Source organism: Coregonus clupeaformis, chromosome 39, assembly GCF_020615455.1.
Source record: "Coregonus clupeaformis isolate EN_2021a chromosome 39, ASM2061545v1, whole genome shotgun sequence".
NCBI classification, from domain to species: Eukaryota; Metazoa; Chordata; class Actinopteri; order Salmoniformes; family Salmonidae; genus Coregonus; species Coregonus clupeaformis.
In genome coordinates this window covers 13,962,366-13,985,790 of record NC_059230.1, presented here as the reverse complement: position 1 = coordinate 13,985,790, position 23,425 = coordinate 13,962,366, and the positions used below count along the sequence as shown (strand labels likewise).

At 44.5% G+C, this 23,425-nt stretch overlaps 1 protein-coding gene across 42 annotated transcripts in view; it reads right to left on the bottom strand.

The window, feature by feature from the left end:
• LOC121554718 (receptor-type tyrosine-protein phosphatase delta-like) overlaps positions 1–23,425 on the bottom strand; it is a 597,272-nt gene that overhangs the window by 225,934 nt on the left and 347,913 nt on the right. For all 42 annotated transcript variants that reach the window (XM_045211917.1, XM_045211930.1, XM_041868419.2 and 39 more), the window contains exon 9: positions 21,618–21,655. The gene's annotated coding sequence lies outside the window, so the exon portion shown is untranslated. The remainder of the gene's footprint in view (positions 1–21,617; positions 21,656–23,425) is intronic.

Genomic DNA, 23,425 nt, shown 5'->3' with positions numbered 1-23,425 from the left:
GATCCATTTGAGAAGCACTTGAGTGATTGGTGAAGGTACTGTAGGAGAGCATGTAGAAGCTCAGGGGAGGCTAAGTAAATGTATTTGTGTTGGAGAGGCTGAATGCTACCTACGTCAGGAGTCACGTCAAGAAAGTGGAGTGGGAGAGGAGGAATGGGAGGGGAGGCAAGTAGAGAAATGAGAGGATAATCACGAGGGGAGGCAAGCAGGATAGAGAGACAGAGAGAGAGAGAGAGAGAGAGAGAGAGAGAGAGAGAGAGAGAGAGAGAGAGAGAGAGAGAGAGAGAGAGAGAGAGGAGGAACGTGAGGGGAGGCAATCAGAGATAGAGAGAGGAGGAAGGCGAGGGGAGGCAAGTGGAGAGAAAGAGAGAGAGGTGAGGTGCCTCGTTCATGGGCCTTTGGGTTTATGGGATTGCTCCCAGCTGTCTCTCTGTTTAGTGTATCCGTGGCGCCCATAATATCTTAATTGTTTCAAATTAAACGCTCGTAAAATTGCAAAGGAAATTAGTTTTCTCCCTGGCTAATTCAGTGACTACCCGACTTTCATCTGGGTACACTTTGAGTGTGGAGGCTTTTTAAAGAGGAAAAAGGCTCCCATACCGGATAATTTGTTTTATAGGTTGTCAATTTCCACCTTGTGCATGAGCTTGCATGTGTGTGTGTGTTTGTGTGCTTGTGTGAGCGTGTGTGTATGCATATGAATGTGTGTGATTGTGTGCGTTTGGCCGTGTGTGTGTGTGCGTGTGTGGAGAGTATCATTCTAACTGTCTAAATAACCCTGAGGAGGGGTAACACATCTATTCCCTCCCCCATGGCTTTCCTAAGACTCATTCCATGGGAGCACACATTCAAATCACTCAATCAGTAAAAGTGCCCTGAACGACATAAGCCATACTGTCACACTACACACACATATACATACAAGCACATAAACACACACACACACACATGTATACGCGCCAAGCTGAGATACAAAATCCATGTGTTTGTGTGTGTTTCTGTGCATGTATGTATACACTGAGTGTACAAAACATTAAGAATACCTGTTCTTTCCATGACAGACTGACCAGGTGAATCCAGGTGAAAGCTAGAATCCCTTATTGATGTCATTTGTTAAATCCACAACTCTATTAGGAAGGAGTTCTTAATGTTTTGTACACTCAGTGTATGTGTGTGTGTGTGTATTGTGACAGTACGGTTTATTCTTGGTGTTGAGCATGAACACACTGTATGTTAGTCTACATACCATATATTACATATTATATTCTGCATATTGGAGCTTATTTACACCTGCATGCCATGATACTTGAGACATTTCTGAACACAATTTGCACTCAAAATGCGTATCAGAAATTCCCATTAGCCCTAGTTAACCTGGCATATTTCCTCTCATTCTTAGATAAATACGGGGCCCAAACGAAGCCCACACCAGGCAAATACAGGGTCCAGTTACAGCTCATTAGACTGGTGGAGTGGAGTATTGTGATGGGGATGGCAAGTCAATTATCCCTAGCAAAACACCAGCTGAGATGGCTGACACCTCTTCACATGCAACCGGAGACTGATTTAAATGGAGCTGATCGTTCGGGATTGGAGAAGTAGAGAATGTGTCTGATCTGAATGGAATGGAGGCCAAGTGGGAAGGCTTTTGTTGATAAGTGTTATAAATGTTCGTAACACTTGATGTGAGCATAGGTATGTCCTTTATAAGTGTTTTTTTTGGGGGGGGGGGGGGGGGGTTTCTCTACGCATTGGTACTCAGGTCAACTACTGAGAGGTATTGCTAGCAATGATCTTACACCCTATGTCATAACACCTTCATAATCCTGTCATAGAATGACATAGTAATGTCAAAAGGAGTCATAACAACTGACATAGGCACGCGTGTCCACCCAATTATATAGCCTTACTAATATTAATATCAATGAAAAGTTCTAAACTGTAAACCTTTCTTTCAGGTTACTTAGCTAGCACACTAGTTCATATATTTCACTGTACATCTAACATTTGCTGAATGAGTACATTATGCAAACATATTCCATGAACTTTTAGGTCTTGGTCCCAAAAATGCCAGCTACTGCTTACCGTTGAGCGGAGCGTACTCAAATCTTATGTCAATACATGCCCCACTGTGTAATCTACCATATCTATTACATATCATCATCGCTTCACTGTCCTAATACCAGTGGCAAGTTTCACATGTTGAAAATCAAAGCTGTCATTCTTACGCAACACAACATAATTCCTGATCCAGACTTTACATTGCAAACACAGAAAATAATCTCTCTGACAGACAACATTGCTGTTATATGAAGTTAGACAGGGTGGGTTTTATATGCACAACTAAAATGTCAATCATATTTTGGGGAGTCAAAAGGGGGAGGGGTGAATATGTGATACGATAAAGATGGCATAACTACCGTAACGAGGCAATCGGAAGGACGCATACACTTTATATTCAAAAGTATGTGGACACCCCTTCAAATTAGTGGATTCGGCTATTTCAGCCACACCCGTTGCTGACAGGTGTATAAAATTGAGTACACAGCCATGCAATCTCCATAGACAAACATTGGCCTTAGTGAAGAGCTCAGTGACTTTCAGTGACCGTCACAGGATGCCAACTTTCCAACAAATCAGTTAGTCAATTTTTGGCCCTGCTAGAGCTGCCCCTGTCAACTGTAAGTGCTGTTATTGTGAAGTGGAAACGTCTAGGAGCAACAACGGCTCAGCCGCGAAGTGGTAGGCCACACAAGCTCACAGAATGTGACAACCGATGGGCTTCCAAGATCACCATGCGCAATGCCAAGTGTCGGCTGGAATGGTGTTAAGCGTGCCGCCATTGGAGCAGTGGAAACATGTTTTCTGCAGTCCGACGGATGAATCTGGGTTTGGCGGATGACAGGAGAACGCTACCTGCCCCAATGCATAGCCTCTGGGGCTAGGCTCCTTAGTTCCAGTGAAGGGAAATCTTAACGCTACAGCATACAATGACATTCTAGACATTCTAGAGTGGAGGCTGTTATACAGTCGCAGCAAAGGGTGGAAACAACTCTATATTAATAACCATGATTTTGGAATGAGATGTTTGATGAGCAGGTGTCCACATACTTTTGGTCATGTAGTGTATTATGTGGCAACATTTCGTATTAAATATTATGCGTCATTCCATATGATTATTTATTTATTTATTTATTTATAATCCCGATAATACCAATATTGACGTCATGATTAACCGATAGGTCACATTGGATTTAATCTGGACTGACATTAATGGATTCACTTTCTAGAGCATGAGCAGTATGTCAACGGTAGAATATTTTTTATATTGTATTTCCTAGTCCTCTTTCTTTACCCTTCTCCCTTTTTAGCACCTACATTCTTTCTTCTTTCCAACATCTTCTAGTTTCTTCTTTCAATGTTATATGGGACCATTATCTATTCCTCTCCTGTGTGTTTCTCTCTTTCCTCTCTTCCTCTTCCAATCTCCCCTAGTCCCCTCATTTTCATCTCTCTTCTCTCCTCTCCACTCTTTCTTTCGGGGGATTTTGCATGCACTCTCTCTTCCACTTCCCCTCTGCTCACAGCTCCTTCTCGCCCCTCTTGTCCTCGGTTCTCCTCCCATCCTCTCCTCCTATTTTGGAGGCACTACACTTTCCACTCCTCCTCTTCTCTGCATTTCCTCATCTCCATTCCCCTCCATCACCTACCTCATCAGTTTTTCATATTTGTCCTTCCTGCTTTTCTATTCTCCTCACTTCATTTTTCATTTGGCTCTAGTCTCGCTCTTTCCACCCTTTCTCTCTCCCTTGCCATCATTACCCTTTTCCTCCCCATATGTCCTCCTCTCTTCTCCACCACTCTCCTCTCTTCTCCACCTTTCTTTCTCCATTCTCTCTTGCCACACTCCTCACATCCACTTGTCCCCCCCGCATTCCCTCTCTTCTCCTCTCCCGTGTTTGTGCCCTTTCGCTCTGTGCACATCTAATGGCTGTGGTGTAATCCACTGGCTAATCTGCAGACAGCCTGTGTGACAAGGCATTAGCTCTGTGTCACTGCCTACCGCTGCCTCGCAGGGTCTCTGTGTGCGTGGGTGTGTGTTTGTGTGCCTCACACTCCGGCCCCATGCCGTCAGGATACACAGGCGTAAAATGGGCAACACCTCCTCTTAGAGTTCTGCTTGCTCTCTCTCTCTCTCTCTCTCTCTCTCTCTCGCTCTCTCTATGTCTCTCTATGTCTCTCTCTATGTCTCTATGTATCTCTCTGTCTCTATGTCTCTCTCTATGTTTCTCTCTATGTCTATCTCTATGTCTCTATGTTTCTCTCTATGTCTCTCTCTATGTCTCTCTCTATGTCTCTGTCTATGTCTGTCTCTATCAAATCAAATCAAATCAAATTTTATTGGCCACATGCGCGGAATACAACAGGTGCAGACATTACAGTGAAATGCTTACTATGTCTCTATGTCTCTGTCTCTATGTCTATGTCTCTATCTCTATGTCTCTATGTCTCTCTCTATGTCTCTATGTCTCTATGTCTATACAGTGGGGGAAAAAAGTATTTAGTCAGCCACCAATTGTGCAAGTTCTCCCACTTAAAAAGATGAGAGAGGCCTGTTAATTTTCATCATAGGTACACGCTACTGTATGACAGACATATTGAGAAAAAAAAATTCCAGAAAATCACATTGTAGGAATTTTTATGAATTTATTTGCAACTTATGGTGGAAAATAAGTATTTGGTCAATAACAAAAGTTTTATGTTACTTTTATATACCCTTTGTTGGCAATGACACAGTTCAAACGTTTTCTGTAAGTCTTCACAGGGTTTTCACACACTGTTGCTGGTATTTTGGCCCATTCCTCCATGCAGATCTCCCCCTAGAGCAGTGATGTTTTGGGGCTGTCGCTGGGCAACACGGACTTTCAACTCCCTCCAAAAGATTTTCTATGGGGTTGAGATCTGGAGACTGGCAGGGCCACTCCAGGACCTTGAAAGACTTCTTCTCCCTGGAAGCCTTTCGTTCCCGGGCGGTGTGTTTGGGATCATTGTCATGCTGAAAGACCCAGCCACATTTAATCTTCAATGCCCTTGCTGATGGAAGGAAGGTTTTCACTCAAAATCTCACGATACATGGCCCCATTCATTCTTTCCTTTACACGATCAGTTCCTGGTCCTTTGCAGAAAAACACCACCCAAAGCATGATGTTTCCACCCCCATGCTTCACAGTAGGTATGGTGTTCTTTGGATGCAACTCAGCATTCTTTGTCCTCCAAACACGACGAGTTATTGAGTTTTTACCAAAAAGTTTCATCTGACCATATGACATTCTCCCAATCCTCTTCTGGGATCATCCAAATGCACTCTAGCAAACTTCAGATGGGCCTGGACATGTACTGGCTTAAGCAGGGGGACACGTCTGGCACTGCAGGATTTGGGTCCCTGGTGGCGTAGTGTGTTACTGATGGTGGGCTTTGTTCCTTTGGTCCCAGCTCTCTGCAGGTCATTCACTAAGTCCCCCGTGTGGTTCTGGGATTCTTGCTCACCGTTCTTGTGATCATTTTGACCCCACGGGGTGAGATCTTGCGTGGAGCCCCAGATCGAGGGAGATTATCAGTGGTCTTGTATGTCTTCCATTTCCTAATAATTGCTCCCACAGTTGATTTCTTCAAACCAAGCTGCTTACCCTATTGCAGATTCAGTCTTCCCAGCCTGGTGCAGGTCTACAATTTTGTTTCTGGTGTCCTTTGACAGCTCTTTGGTCTTGGCCATAGTGGAGTTTGGAGTGTGACTGTTTGAGGTTGTGGACAGGTGTCTTTATACTGATAACAAGTTCAAACAGGTGCCATTAATACAGGTAACAGTGGAGGACAGAGGAGCCTCTTAAAGAAGAAGTTACAGGTCTGTGAGAGCCAGAAATCTTTCTTGTTTGTAGGTGACCAAATACTTATTTTCCACCATAATTTGCAAATCAATTAATTAAAATCCTACAATGTGATTTTCTGGAATTTTTTTCTCAATTTGTCTGTCATAGTTGACGTGTACCTATGATGAAAATTACAGGCCTCTCTCATCTTTTTTAAGTGGGAGAACTTGCACAATTGGTGGCTGACTAAATACTTTTTTTCCCCACTGTATGTATATGTCTCTATGTCTCTCTCTATGTCTCTATGTATCTCTCTGTCTCTCTCTATGTCTCTCTCTATGTCTCTCTCTATGTTTCTCTCTATGTCTATCTCTATGTCTCTATGTTTCTCTCTATGTCTCTCTCTATGTCTCTCTCTATGTCTCTCTCTCTCTCTTTCTCTCTCTCTCTCTCTCTCTCTCTCTCTCTCTCTCTCTCTCTCTCTCTCTCTCTCTCTCTCTCTCTCTCTCTCTCTCTCTGTCTCTCTCGCTCTCTCTCCTGGCACAATTGAACTAATAGAATAGTCAGACAAATTCCACCCATCTGGCACTCTACGCAGATTAAAGCAAATGCTTAAAGTATTTGAAACATTTAGAATAGTATTTGAACCAAGGTCTGCTACCAAGAAAGGGAGTAACTAGACGGTTATTTGTTATGTTATTTTTACAGTCTGCCCTTGTACCTTGACCTATGTGCAGTGCTGTTTGATTAGAGTTAGAGCAGGAGAAGGTGTCCGTCCTCGTTTCCTGCCTCTGTGGGAAAGCCCTGGAGTGGGCCAACGCGGTGTGGAACTAAGGAGGAGCCGCGTTGGAGGACTACGGGGAGTTCGCTCGCCTCTTTCGGTTGGTCTTCGATCACCTGCCCGAGGTTCGAGAGCCGGGCGAGCGGCTGGTCCACCTGAGGCAGGGGACGAGGACCGCGCAGGACTTCGCGTTGGAGTTTCGGACGCTGGCAGCGGGGTCCGGGTGGAACGAGCGGGCCCTGATAGACCACTTTCCCGATCACATGGTAGCAGCTGGGAACTTTATGGACAGGTCATTTGCACGCCGTCAAGGCATTTCATTGGTTCCCCTATCCATTCCACTCCCCATCAGAGCACTCGATAGTCGACCATTAGGGTCCGGGTTTGTTACGGAAGTCACTATACCAGTCACCATGATCACCCAGGAGACACATTATGAGCAGGTTATTTTTTCGATTATTGAGTCTCCTGCTTTCCCTGTGGTATTAGCACTCCCTTGGCTAGCACTCCACAACCCCACCTTCTCATGGCCGCAGAGGGCTCTCACGGGGTGGTCACGAGAGTGTCAGGGTAGGTGTCTAGATGTTTCCGTTGGGGCAACCACGGTGGAAAGTCCAGACGGTACCTCCATCATGCGCATTCCCCCCGAATACCTCAATTTGGGTGTGACTAAATTACCACCTCATCGGGCGGGGGATTGCGCGATAAACCTTCGGGTAGACACTGTACCTCCCAGGAGTCATGTGTACCCCCTGTCACAGGCTGAAACGGAGGCTATGGAAACATACGTCTCCGAGTCCCTGGGCCAGGGGTATATACGTACCTCCACTTCACCCGCCTCCTCAAGTTTCTTCTTTGTGAAGAAGAAAGACGGCAGTCTGCGCCCGTGCATTGATTATCGATCACTGAACAAGGAGAATATTAGATTTAGTTATCCTCTCCCCCTCATTCCTTCAGTGATTGAGTCAATGCATGGGGCATGCTTCTTCACTAAACTAGATCTCAGGAGTGCATACAACCTGGTGCGTGTTCGAGAGGGGGATGAGTGGAAGACAGCATTCAGCACAACCACGGGGCATTATGAATACCTGGTGATGCCGTACAGTTTAATGAATGCTCCATCCGTCTTCCAGTCCTTTGTGAACGAGTTGTTTCGGGACATGCTTGGTCGCGGTGTGGTGGTCTACATCGATGACATCCTGGTGTATTCCGCTACTCGCGCCGAGCATGTGTACCTGGTTCGCAAAGTGCTGGCCCGACTGTTGGAAAATGACCTTTATGCCAAGGCAGAGAAGTGTATGTTTTTCCAGCAGTCTCTCTCCTTCCTCGGATACCGCATTACCACCTCAGGTGTGGAGATGAAGGGAGATCACATTTCAGCCGTGAGTAATTGGCCGACTCCAACCACGGTTAAGGAGGTGCAGCGCTTCCTTGGCTTTCCCAACTACTATCAGAGGTTTATCCAGGGCTTTGGCAAGGTTGCCGCTCCCATTACATCCCTGTTGAAGGATGGGCCGTCCCGGCTCCGCTGGTCTGCTGAGGCTGACCTGGCCTTCAGGAGACTGCGGGGTCTGTTCACCTCAGCTCCGGTACTGGCCCACCCCGATCCATCACTACCGTTTGTAGTGGAGGTGGATGCGTCCGAGGTAGGGATAGGCGCTGTCCTGTCCCAACGCTCGGGCACGCCACCCAAGCTCCACCCCTGTGCCTTCTTCTCTAAGAAGCTCAGCCCGGCGGAGCAGAACTACGACATTGGTGATCGGGAGCTGTATGCTGTTGTCCGAGCTTCGACCGTGTGGAGGCATTGGCTCGAAGGGGCGAAACACCCTTTCCTCGTCTGGACGGACCACCGTAACCTGGAGTATATCCAGGCAGCAAGGAGGCTGAATCCTCGCCAGGCCAGGTGGGCTCTATTCTTCACCCGGTTTGATTTTACACTGTCATACATTCCGGGTACGAAGAACGTGAAGGCAGACGCACTGTCCCGGCTGTATGACAGAGAGGAGAGGCCCAGAGACAACACCCCCATACTCCCAGCCTCCTGCATTGTGGCGCCAGTAGTATGGGCGATGGACGCGGATATAGAGCAGGCATTACGCACATATCCAGCTCCACCGCAGTGTCCAGCTGGGCTGCGGTACGTGCCTGCTCTTATCCGTGATCGTCTGATCTTCTGGACACACACGTCACCCTCCTCTGGTCACCTAGGTATCGGTCGTACAGTGCGCTGCTTGATCGGAAAGTACTGGTGGCCTACCTTGGCTAAGGACGTGAGGGTGTACGTCTCCTCCTGCTCGGTGTGCGCCCAGAGTAAGGCACCTAGGCACCTCCCAGCGGGTAAGCTACAAACTTTACCAGTTCCACAACGACCATGGCCTCACCATAGTATTGGTTTTTTGACTGATCTTCCCCTCTCCCAAGGTAACACCACCATCCTGGTCGTTGTGGAACGCTTCTCCAAGTCCTGCCGCCTCCTTCCTCTGCCCGGTCTCCCCATGGCCCTGCAGACTGCAGAGGCCCTGTTTACTCACGTCTTACGGCACTACGGGTGCCAGAGGATATAATGTCCGACCGAGGTCCCCAGTTCACGTCCAAGGTTTGGAAGGTCTGGGGGTCTCGGTCAGCCTGACCTCTGGGTTCCACTCCGAGTCAAATGGGCAGGTGGAATGGGTAAATCAGGATGTGGGTAGGTTCCTGCGGTCCTACTGCCAGGACCGGCCAGGGGAGTGGTCGGTGTTCTTGCCATGGGCAGAATATGCCCAGAACTCTCTCCGCCACCCCTCTACTAACCTAACACCATTCTAATGTGTTTTAGGTTACCAACCGGTTCAGACCGAGGCTTCTGCGGTGGATGACTGGTTTCGGTGCGCGGAGGAGACATGGGACGCTGCCCACGTTCACCTCCAGCGTGCCGTGGATCGTCAGAAGGCCAACGCTGACCGTCACCGCAGTGAGGCCCCGGTCTTCGTACTGGGAGATCGGGTCTGGCTCTCGACCCGGAATCTGCCCCTCCGCATCCTCCTGGCCGTCCCCGAGGCCGGGGTCGGCGCGCTGCTGGAGCTGCACGTCAAGGGGGGGTACTGTCACGACTTCGGCCGAGGCTGCCTCCCCTCCTTGTTCGGGCAGGCTTCGGCATTCGTCATCACCGGCTTACTAACCATTGCTGCTCCAATCATCATCACAATTGTCTTGTTTTGTCAATCACACACACCTGGTTCCTATCCCATAATTAGTCTGTGTATAAGTGCTCCCTCTGCCCCTTGTCCTTGTGGGTGATTGTTATTTGTGAGAGTAGTGTAGCTCGGTGGAGCTACTCGTAACATATTGTTGCCAGGGTAGATTTTCCCCTGTGTCTATGTATTGTTGGATATCTGTTACAGTGTATTTGCCAGGGATGATAGTTTCCCCTGTGCCGGTTTCGTTGATCGCTATTTAAGCGCATTTGTGTGTCTACGAAGGAATAAACTCTGTATTCGGTGATTACCCTCCTGCGCCTGACTCCTTTCCATCACACTCATCACACTGTTGGACTAAATATTACACCCTAGATCAGCTAGATGCAGGCAAGAGTGTGCAAGGAGGTATTGAATGTGTCACTGTTTGTCACTTTGCTTACAAAAAATGTATTTAGACCCTGTGCACCTATGTTGTAAACTTTAATTCGTAGGCTAGGTTGTAGAAACCTCATGATCTGTATAGGGAAAATTGGAGTATCATGTAGTAGCTTAAACCTATCGATGTTACATTGAGCTGGGTGAATGGAATATGAAAGACAGTCATCCAATATGCTGTAATAGAAATAAGGCCATGCTCATAACATTTAAATGGCACAGACCACCACTGGTGTGTGTGTATGTTTGTGTGTGTTCGTGTCTGTGTGTGTGTGTGTGTGTGTGTACCGACACACAATCTCCTCCCTCATCTTAATCGCTGGCTCAGCTCTGTTTTGCCAAAACCCCCCGACAAGCGCTCAATCACACCTAATACCTGTCCCTTCTCTCTTTCATCCCCTCTGCTTCTATCCTCTCCATCCCCTCTCTCCTTTTCTTCAACAAGCCCCAGACCAAGACCTCCATCTCTCCCTGTGATCCCGTTATTGTGCTTGACCCCATCAGATCTGTGTGTGTGTGTGTGTGTGAGTGTGTATGTGTGTGCGTGCGTGCGAGCCTGTATGTGTGTGTGTACTTGTGTCTGTGTGTGCGAGGGTGTGTGTGTGTGAGGGTGTGTGTGTGTGCAAGTGTGTGCGTGTCCACGGCAGATCTGTCGGCTAGCCACACAGATTATCCAGACAGCAGTCGGACACAATGGACTCCCGGTTTGAAGTGGAAGAGATTGCCTGATCCCCTGTAGCTGATAAGCTCCGCCCCCAGTGCTGGGCTTTAGGATATGAGAAGGTCCGAAGCAGGAAGGAAGGGAAGAAGTTAATCACTCTGGTTAGGCTTTTCAAAGGGGATAAGGGAGACAGAAAAAAGGAGGGGTGTGTTCGGTTGGAATTGAACCGGGCTGGCTAGAGTGATTGATTGATAATGTAGATTGCCAGACTTGTTGATTGATTCTTTGAGCTGCCTGTGTGTAAAAAAATGCATAGTGGATCCTAGAAAGACTTATAAGCCTTTATGACACGTCAAGCGTCCTTTATAATACATTATGGCTGTACATGTATTCATGATACAATACGAAACAGTGGTGGTATAATAGTGCAACTACTCATATGGTCTTTGAAAGCTTGTATCCTGAATGCATTACATGCATTGCATTTCCTTGGTAGCTGTCACCATTCATTCTTTAAAAATCTATGATAACTGCACTTTAACTGTTTTGGATAAGAATACATCTATTCCAACAGTTTGCCTTTTTCCATTAAACCATCCTTCAAACTTCCCAATGTGTTTGCCACCACAGGGAGGACACCTCTACCATCCAAATGGGAGATATAGAATGCGATCCTTCATTCATTTCTCCATAGTAAAGACAAGAGACTCTTATGAACACAGCTTGCTAAAGTGCTGTCAATGTCTTGATTTAGATGATTCACTCGTTCGTAGCCTCCGAACCACGTTGCCTGTGCCAGCTGTTGTTTGACAGATAATGTAGGATTCTTCCTGCACTGTACAAAGATACAACTGGGAAGTTTTAGCAGCTGGACAAGCAGCTCACGATGGGGCTCTGTAATATCCAAGCTGGTATTTGAAGGTACCTGGGGTAAAACATAATCACTTGGGATAGTTCTGGGAAAGTTCTGAAATGCTTTACTGCAATGTGTGAAGATGACTTTGTCATATATCACTTTTGATCAATTAGAACGTAATATAGCGAATTGTATGACCTTATGTTATTATCTATAACTACACCACTAATTTACTCTGTATACTGTATAAGGCATTGATTAACGTTACTTTATAGCCACACCACTCCGTAAAAATCACAAACTACATTCTCACCAATGACAAATTAATATAACATTGTTGTTAATGGAACATTGCAGATTTCACAACAGGCCCATTGACCCGACCGCGCTAAGACTCTGTAGTAACTTCACAGGCTGAGTGTGAGGTGTATACTTTGTGTGAGGGGTTCACGTTTACTCTGACACACACATGCACACACACACACTCACACACATGCACACACACATGCACACACACACACACACACACACACACACACACACACAAACTGAACGAGAGACCTCTCGGTTCCCGGGGCAAAAACCCTGTGCTATCCTGGAGCACGAGTACAGGACATTGCAAGGCTGCTTCCTATCCTTCTATGACAGATGCTGGGGGCTGACACTGTCATAGTCCATGTGGGATCAAATTACATTAGAAGGGCTAGCTCGGAACTGCTAACAATTGATTTTAAAGAACTGATTCTAGCTCTGAACGTTCCCAAAAAGTGGCCAATTATTTCAGGCCCGGTACCATCTTTGGGTCGCGGCTGTGAGAGATTCAGCAGGCTACTGGCATTTCATCTGGCTAAAAGATTACTGTAGCTCTGTTGGCATAACTTTGACATTCAATGCTGCAGACATTTTTTGGTACCCTTCCCCAGATCTGTGCCTTGACACAATCCTGTCTCGGAGCTCTACGGACAAATCCTTCAACCTCATGCCTTGGTTTTTGCTCTGACATGCACTGTCAACTTAGCAAAGGGTCTGAATACTTATGTAAATAAGCACTCCACCAATCAGGCCTTTATGGTAGAGTGGCCAGACAGAAGCCACTCCTCAGTAAAAGGCACATGACAGCCCACTTGGAGTTAGCCAAAAGGCACCTAAAGACTCTCAGACTATGAGAAACAAGATTTTCTGGTCTGATGAAAACCAAGATTGAACTCTTTGGCCTGAATGCCAAGCGTCACATTTGAAGGAAACCTGGCACCATCCCTACGGTGAATCATGGTGGTGGCAGCATTACATTTTTTTACATTTTAGTCATTTAGCAGATGCTCTTATCCAGAGCAACTTACAGTTAGTGAGTGCATACATTTTCATACTGGCCCCATGTGGGAATCGAACCCACAACCCTGGTGTTGCAAGCGCCATGCTCTACCAACTGAGCTACACGGGGGGCCACAGCATCATGCTGTGGGGATGTTTTTCAGCAGCAGGGACTGGGAGACTAGTCAGGATCGAGGGAAAGATGAACGGAGCAAAGTACAGAGAGATTCTTGATGAAAACCTGCTCCAGAGCGCTCAGGACCTCAGACTGGGGCGAATGGGATAAACTCCCCAAATACAGGTGTGCCAAGCTTGTAGCGTCATACCCAAGAAGACTCGAGGCTGTTTCAATCTTTACTAATGACCTGCCACTGGCTCTGAGTAAAGCATGTGTGTCTATGTATGCAGATGACTCAACACTACACACATCAGCTACTATAGTGAGTGAAATGACTGCAACACTTAACAAAGAGCTGCAGTCAGTTTCAGAATGGGTGGCAAGATATATTTGAAAAACTAAAATAATTGTATTTGGGACAAATCATTCACTAAACACTAAACCTGAACTAAATATTGTAATGAATAATGTGGAAATTGAGCAAGTTGAGGAGACTAAACTGCTTGGAGTAACCCTGGATTGTAAACTGTTATGGTCAAAACATATTGATGCAACAGTAGCTAAGATGGGGAGAGGTCTGTCCATAATAAAGTGTTGCTCTGCCTTCCTTACAACAATATCAACAAGGCAGGTCCTACAGGCCCTAGTTTTGTCGCACCTAGACTACTGCCCAGTGGTCAGGTGCCACAAAGAGGGGCTTGGCAAAATTACAACTGGTCCAGAGCAGGGCAGCACGGCTGACGCTTAAATGTACACATATAGCTAACATTAATAGTATGCATGTCAATATCTCATGGCTCAATGTAGAGGGGAGATTGACTTCATCACTACTTGTATTTGTGAGAGGCATTGACATGTTGAATGCACCAATCTGTCTGTTTAAACTACTAGCACGCAGCTCGGACACCCATGCATACCCCACAAGACATACCACCAGAGGTCCAGAACAGACAATGGGAGGTGCACAGTACTACATAGAGCCATGGCTACATGGAACTCTATTCCACATCAAGTAACTCACTCAAGCAGTAAAATCTGATTCAAAAAACAGATAAAAATACACCTTATGGAAGGGCGAGGACTGTGAAGAGTCACACACACAGGTACAAAAACACATAACATACACACTATACACACACATACACCTGGATTGTGTCTTGAAGTAGAGTAGTGGTCGGAGGACATACACTTAATGTATTGTGAAATCTGTTATAATGTTTACTATTTTTATTATAATGTATATTGCTGCCTTAATTTTTGCTGGACCCCCACCACCACCACCCGAGAAGCAGGAGTAAGAGTTACTGCAGTTTTATTGATCGATCTTAATTATACGACTCAATAGAATTTACTGCTTTCAGCTCAACCATCAGCAGCCATTTCTACGGCAGAGTATTGAGTTGGGCAATCACTCCTAATGGCATGAGTTATCGCGACTAAAGATAGATGGGGCATAAATTCTGTCTAGGAGCCACGTTGTCCAATGAGATCAAGATGGAGATCACAATTATATGGTTGTTGTTTTCCTACTACGTTGATATGCTCCTTCAATGAATGATAGGTGGACCATAAAGAGTCGTCCAAGTGAACAGTGTTGGATGTTGAATGACGTCATCCCATTGCTGTATAAATCCCCTATCTCTTACTTGTTAAGCACTGACAGTCACACTCTTGCTTCCACTGTTGTCCAACCCACAATCAGGGCCCATATTCAGAAAGGGTTTCAAAGTATGAATATGGGCCCAGACCCTCTTCCAAGAATGAGACTTCACTGATCCCAACTGTATTTCATTAGAAATTAACAGTCTAGTATACATCCTCTCCAATCATAAACCATCCAATAAACAAGACGCTACTCTTGAGACTTACAGAGGTGTGATTAGTGCCATTAAGTCAAACGATTCCACATGCAGTTCGATAACATGAAATACAACACGTAACACCCAGCCATGTTAAGGCTAATTGCGAGGTGCACTCGGAGAACTGATGCCGAGCTTCGAACTTCTGAGTAGCTCATCATAATTAAAACATAAATTGGAGCCATTGAAAGGTATGCAGTAAAGACCAGCCCTCAGCTAGGGGTATTGATTTCCCTGCATACCTCGAAACAATTGCTCTGATTTGTGCACAGTAAATTATAGGAGTCTATAAATAAAATCAATAACAAACAAGCCAAACAAACTCTCCAAACAATGGCCTGTGAATTACAATCAGCCAATTCTGCTCTGTTTTGAGGGAGTCGGGCACAATTGAGAGATGCAGGCTGTGTCCTAAACGACACCTTATTTCCTACATAGTGCCCTACTTTTGACTGGTCAAAAGAAGTGCACTATAGGAAAAAGGGTGCCATTTGGGATGAAGACACAGTGTCCAACATGGAGGAAGAGTTCAATGTTCAATATGTGAGAATTCTATTTAAAACGGTGAATTAATGAACGCTTCATTGATTTGGTTAAATAGCGTTGGGTCCATTGAGAGAAGTAGTCTATGAAATTACGAGTAAGAGTCAATGTTGGAATGGAGACAATATTCGAATAAAAATGAACAAACTGTTTTGTGTTTCAAGTTAGTTTGTTAATGATCATGACCCAAATGATAGTTAATCTAAAACACTGGCATTTCTACTGAGAACACACGTTGTTAAAGTTATATTTACACAAACAATATATCTGTCTATCCATCCATCTGTCTGTTTGTCTCTCTCTTTCTCTCTTTCTGTTTCTCTCTGTGTATCTATGAGTGTGAGTGAACAGCAATGATAGGGGCTCAATAGCATAAGGAAGTGACCTAACATACCTGCCCAATGGGAGATGAGGACATTGTTGTGTCTGTTGTCGAGGATTGGAATGGGCCCACAACTACTAATACATAGAAACTCTAATCCAAAAATGTAGTTATGTAATTTCACAAGCATGCTTCTCTCAATGCTGTTACACAACCGTTGTCAGTGCAGCAGCATTGGCATAAGCCTATACTATAACAATGTCCACATTACATTTGTGCAGAAGTGCATTGAAATACAACATTACAACACAGCGACACCATACACAGTGCCATATGTGCCCATAGCCCTGTGTCTCTCCTCTATCGGGCCGACATAGCGTGACAAACCGAAAAGGGAACAACAGCTATCATCCGTCAGCCATGTGTTACAGCTGAGATAGTTTTATCTAAAATGGCCGCTGGCAGCAACCCACACTGCAAGTCACACCTGAACCCCACTGCTCAGTTAGACTAAGTTGTGCCTCCATCTTAGAGTAGAGTGTGATAGAAGAGAATCAACAGAAAAGGGATGTTATATACAATGGTAGTTCTTGCCAAGGTGGATTTGGTAACACTTTACAATTAGGTACCCTTTACAAAGGCTGTTACCGTTGATTTGATCACGAAGAGGCTTCACTAGATTGATAAAGATGAAATAAATACAGAAACAAAAACAAATTAAAACTAATGGGTTACAAAACTGTTAAACTTTGCAAGTTATATTGCCATTCAATCATCTCAGGCACATAATACTATAAATAAGAGTCTCTAAAGACATACCTGAGCTAATAACACATCAAGTGTTTATGCATATGTTATTACACATAAATAATCATCTAATAACACATGGATAAGCATGTAATAACTCAATAATAACCCATATGGTGTGCAATATTGCAGTATCCACTGACTGATGTGTCACATGTACCTAATGTAGCCTTTAATCCATGGGCAGAGCATTCCCTGATTTCCAGGGATGTCTCCCCTCCCTCTTCCAGACTAATTCACATGCCCAATGTGTCATCCTTCAGTACAGCCCTGCCAACCCCACATCTGGAGAAAGTGAGAGTTCAGCCAACACTGGCACTGAGGTGAGCCATGGAGGAAGACAGAGAAATAGGGAGAAAGAGTGAGAGAGAGAGACATACAGAGAGAGAGAGAGAGGGGGAGTGAGAGAGAGAGAGAGAGAGAGAGAGAGAGAGAGAGAGAGAGAGAGAGAGAGAGAGAGAGAGAGAGAGAGAGAGAGAGAGAGAGAGAGAGAGAGAAATAGAGAATGAGCTAGATAGAGAGAGAAGAGAGGGAGAGAGAGAGAGAGAGAGAGAGAGAGAGAGAGAGAGAGAGAGAGAGAGAGAGAGAGAGAGAGAGAGAGAAGGAGGGAAATAGAGAATGAGCTAGATAAAGAGAGAGAGAGAGAGAGAGAGAGAGAGAGAGAGAGAGAGAGAGAGAGAGAGAGAGAGAGAGAGAGAGAGAGAGAGAGAGAGAGAAAGTTGTGGACGGGGAGAGGATGGACAAAGAGAGAGGGAGAGATAGAGAGAGAGCGAGGTGGGGAAGAGAGGGAGTGTTATGGGTTTCCCTCAAAGCGCCTTTCATCTGCCTTCATATCACATCGCCCCTGCCTGAGACGCACATCTACACACACACACAACACACACATACACACAACACACACACACACACACACAACACACACATGTGTACTCACTCACACACACACACACACACATTATTTGCATACACATACACACATTCACACCCAAAGCATGCACACAAACTTACACTCACACACACACACACACACATTACACAAACACACACACGCACACATATGGACACACCATTGGATGACACACATGATACACACACTTCCAAACACACATTTTTATATCACACAAACAGGCACATACAGTATGTATACAGAGTCTTCTATTCACTATACAGACTGACACAGTTACAAAAACTCTCTCACACACACATTCCCGCCTGACTAGCCCGGCGTCTAGTCCATATATTTCTGCGATGAATGGATCTCCAACCTGATTCAACATTAGAGGAAGGACAAAAAGCAGGAGGCCAAAGCAGAAAAGGGAATGGTAAACAGGTGCATAGAGGAACCTCACTCAAATACACACACACACACACACACACACACACACACACACACACAGGGCAGTACGAAACACGGGGAAAGGCTAGCGGCGGAGAACAGACAAAATAAATTAAAAGAGAAGCACTAACAGGAGCTGACGTGTCCACAGCATATTTTTAATTATGCCTCGACTACCTCAGCCTGTTTCAACAACTTCTCACTACAGTAAGATAGGACCACACAGAGGAAGCATACAGTTGAAGTCGGAAGTTTACATACACCTTAGCCAAATACATTTAAACACAGTTTTTCACAATTCCTGACATTTAATCAGAGTAAGAATTCCCTGTCTTAGGTCAGTTAGGATCACCATTTTTTTTAAGAATGTGAAATGTCAGAATAATAGTAGAGATAATTATTTATTTCAGCTTTTATTTATTTCATCACATTCGCAGTGGGTCAGAAGTGTACATACACTCAATTAGTATTTGGTAGCATTGCCTTTAAATGGTTTAACTTCGGTCAAACGTTTTGGGTAGCCTTCAACAAGCTTCCCACAATAAGTTGGGTGAATTTTGGCCCATTCCTCCTGACAGAGCTGGTGTAACTGAGTCAGGTTTGTAGGCCTCCTTGCTCACACACTCTTTTTCAGTTCTGCCCACAAATGTTCTATAGGATTGAGGTCAGGGCTTTGTGATAGCCACTCCAATACCTTGGCTTTGTTGTCCTTAAGCCATTTTGCCACAACTTTGGAAGTATGCTTGGGGTCATTGTCCATTTGGAAGACACATCTGCGACCAAGCTTTAACTTCCTGACTGATGTCTTGAGATGTTGCTTCAATATATCCACATAATTTTCCTTCCTCATGATGCCATCTATGTTGTGAAGTGCACCAGTCCCTCCTGCAGCAAAGCACCCCCACAGCATGATGCTGCCACCACCGTGCTTCACGGTTGGGATGGTGTTCTTTGGCTTGCAAGCTAACCCCTTTTTCCTCCAAACATAATGATGGTCATTACGACCAAACAGTTCTATTTTTGTTTCATCAGACCAGAGGACATTTCTCCAAAAAGTATGATCTTTGTCCCCATGTGCAGTTGCAAACCGTAGTCTGGCTTTTTTATGGCGGTTTTGGAGCGGTGGCTTCTTCCTTGCTGAGCGGCCTTTCAGGTTATGTCGATATAGGACTTTGCTGTTGTTCTGGGATTGATTTGCACTTTTCGCACCAAAGTACGTTCATCTCTAGGAGACAGAACGCGTCTCCTTCCTGAGCGGTATGACGGCTGCGTGGTTCCATGGTGTTTATACTTGCGTACTATTGTTTGTACAGATGAACGTGGTACCTTCAGGCGTTTGGAAATTGCTCCCAAGGATGAACCACACTTGTGGAGGTCTACCATTTTTTTCTTTAGATTTTCCCATGATGTAAAGCAAAGAGGCACTGAGTTTGAAGGTAGGCCTTGAAATACACCCACAGGTACACCTCCAATTGACTCAAATGCTGTCAATTAGCCTATCAAAAGCTTCTAAAGCCATTACATCATTTTCTGGAATTTTCCAAGCTGTTTTAGGCACAATCAACTTAGTGTATGTAAACCTCTGAGCCACTGGAATTGTGATACAGTGAATTATAAGTGAAATAATCTGTCTGTAAACAATTGTTGGAAAAATGACTTGTGTTCACAAAGTAGATGTCCTAACCGACTTGCCAAAACTATAGTTTGTTAACAAGAAATTTGTGGAGTGGTTGAAAAACGTGTATGTAAACTTCCGACTTAAACTGTATATAGGTTAAGGGAGTTCAATATGTTACTTTGCCTATACAGTCTCCTGAGATATATGTTCCATTTCAGTAAAATGTCACAATGGAACATTTTGCTTATAAACCCTTTAGGTTATGTGTGGTTCAGTTGGTAGAGCATGGCAATTGCAATGCCAGGGATATGGGGTGTTAAACTCCAGTGTTAATACTAAATTGTAATTACTTTGCACTATGGCCTATTTATTGCCTTACCTCCATAACTTACTACATTTGCACACACTGTATATATTTTTTCTATTTTCTATTGTGTTATTGACTGTACATTTTTGTTTATTCCATAAGTCTTGCAACACCAGGGTTGTGGGTTCATTTCCCACAGGGGGCCAGTATGAAAATGTATGCACTCACTAACTGTAAGTCGCTCTGGATAAGAGCGTCTGCTAAATGACAAAAATGTAACTCTGTGTTGTTGTTGTTTTTATCACACTGCTTTGCTTTATCTTGGCCAGGTCGCCGTTGTAAATGAGAACTTGTTCTCAACTGGCTTACCTGGTTAAATAAAGGTACCTTATCCATCTAGCTGAATTGTCTTAATATCCTGAAATAAGATATTTGGATATAATTCTTAAGAGATAATTCCATAAGATCAATAAAAACAAGGCTATGGTCAGTAAAATAGCAACACTTTTTTTTGCAGCTAATAACTTTAATTTTCACTAAAGCACCACAGTAAGGTGTTCGACTTCCGTTCACCATCAGCAGGAAACCAATAATACATCGATTGTCATATTTAAAGAGGTTTTGAATAAAAAACCATCAAATTCACCATATTAAACCAAACCAAACAATATTGCAGTGTAGTCAAACATGAACTGGCACACATTCAAAGGCCCAATACTTGTGGCCACAGGTTCCCTCAATTTGTGTGAAGTTAATACACACACACACACACACACACACACACACACACACATGTACAAAAACAAAAGCACCCTCACACACGTGTCATCATGTGCATCCATGTTATTAATGAAAGGCCCGAAGGCCCATTCCGCAGCCGTGCCAGTCTCTGCGCGTTCCCACAATGCATCGCTCAGCTGCTAACAGGGACGATGGGTGAGGGAGACCATTTATCACTGTCAGACGCGGCTGAGCGCAAGTTCTTATTGGCTGGGCAGGACTCAGCGACTGCTAAAGCAGCATGCTGATCTCTTGCACAATGATAATTAAACAGAATTGAGAAAAGAGCAACGGGCTTTCTCTCTCTATTTTTCTGTTTCTTTCTCTCTCTCTACCCTCTAAGATTTCCATTCTGCCTGTGCCAGCACACATGCAGTCCACAGACAATTCAAGTGAAGAAATAAAGGCAGCTACTGTAAAATGGCAAAATATGAAAAAAAACATAACTGCTGGGATATGATGGCGGTTGAAAATGTGTTATTACTCAAATAAGTATTATTGCGCCACACCATCAGAATGATTTGATGTAACACTGGTCCAACCAACATGGTACAATGGGACCTTCACTGGAGCACACACACACACACACACACACACACACACACACACACACACACACACATATACAGCCCCCCGCCACACACACCCTCACTCACTCACACACTCACTCACACCCTTTTGTCAGTCTCTATGAGTTATTCTAATGAACTTAGTGTCAACCAAAGGTCGATGTTTCTGACAAAATCAGTGTAACCTATGGACCATCATGATATGTGTCCACAAATAGCATATGAGATCACTATCACTTCCACACAAACATGACAAAACACACTAACCTACCTTTCAGCACCCAAGCAACTGTCCCAATGATTCAAGAGCTGCAAGACAAAAGACAAGACACATTAGATTACAAATCAATCATCCTCTATTGTTCAAATGGGAAAATGAAACTTGGTTAGGCAGAATTAAATGTTGTCTCAAGACTCAATGTATCCATGAACACTTATACGACTTCTCAATCATAATCAACAAAACACATTGTGAGTCGTACTAACATAGTACCTCAGCAGTGAGAATTGAGTTCCAACTAAATCAAACATTTGTGTTCATTGCTTTGTACAGTGTAAAGGGCAAATCATTTATTATGAGCAGATTACATTTGGCAGGCATATGTGTCTGCACTTACGCCTCCTAATTCCGCCATTGTTAAAACTTCACACGGCGATATTCAATCACTGCACCGATGTAGTTTATCTCCCATCTATTTCACTGGGCAAAACAGTTTTTTGAACTTAATTCAAATCAAAAGGTCAGAGATTGTGGCTCGGGAGCATTGCCACTGATTGTGTGCATATACTGGTACTCAAGGTCTCCTAGACTAATCCGCGGTTCACTTGCAGTCAAAGAAACAAAATGAGTTCTACTTCTGATAAACAGGATATCTGTATGATGCGTTCCCCCTTTCTTTTCAGTCGATAGTAGGCGCAGATGCCAACGCAATAGATTTTGTTTGGAGCATATGATTGCAGAGTATATGGAGGCTAAAAGTACTGTATGTGAATGGCTACTGTCGAAGTGGCAAGGGTTTGAATTGATGTGCTGTTTATATGCAAGCTGTATATCACAGTCGTTGAGGAGAAATGGTAATTTGATATGTAACAATACTGCCATATACACATCCGCTGCACTGGGGAAATGCTTGAAGGAATTGGGGCTTCGTTTTAATTATTATTATTATTTTATATCAGTTGTCACATTTTGTCAGCCAACCAATAGGGGTATCACTTTTACAAATGAGGCAATGGAATTGCCTCTGCTGTGAGAACATTTCAATGCAATACACCTTATTTTTGCAACGGTTACACCCAATAGTTATCCTAATCAGTCAAAGATGTCCCAACAAATACCAGGACAAACACCCCATCACATCCTCAAAGGAATTAGTTATGTACTACAAGCCATACCTATATTCAATGTTTCAGTGAATGATTGAAAAAGCACTTAATTATTTATAAATATTTATTAATACATTCACACAAATTGCTTCTTGGAAATCAGTTTTTACTTTTTGTTTGAAAATGCTTGAAAGGCCCATTTTGAAACAACCCAACCGTCTGCTCTCCCCTACTGTTGATATTAGATGCTCTATAATTTGACTGCTGAATAGCTGCCATCTGCGAAAGGTCAGTAAGCATTCGCCAGTGGAGGCACTGTACATACAGTGGCCCTAGTTGGATTGCAGAAACAGGGAGGGGATGGGATAGGGGAGGGTTTGGAGGAAAAGGATAGACTGAATCAACAGATTTGATCAATTCCTCAAAAACGGATCCTATCTCTGGGACTGGTGGCGCCATGACAACAAGGAATGTCGCACAAGATTAATTGTAGCACCCCTGTGATCAGCAGGCAGTGAGAGGGCCAACCATCGGGTCCTGACTCCCTCTATGATTTATAACCAATAATTGGGCATGAATGGGGCCTCCGAGGCACTATCAGGACCCCGCAGGGTGCCTGCTTTGAGACACAAATAGGGTTGAAATCAATCTGTTTCCCGTGTGCTGATATGCTACGAGGGCGTGCACAGCAGCGGTGGAGACACAGCAAAAATCCATCTTCAATTTCACGAGCCCCACAAAACGGAGTCTGGC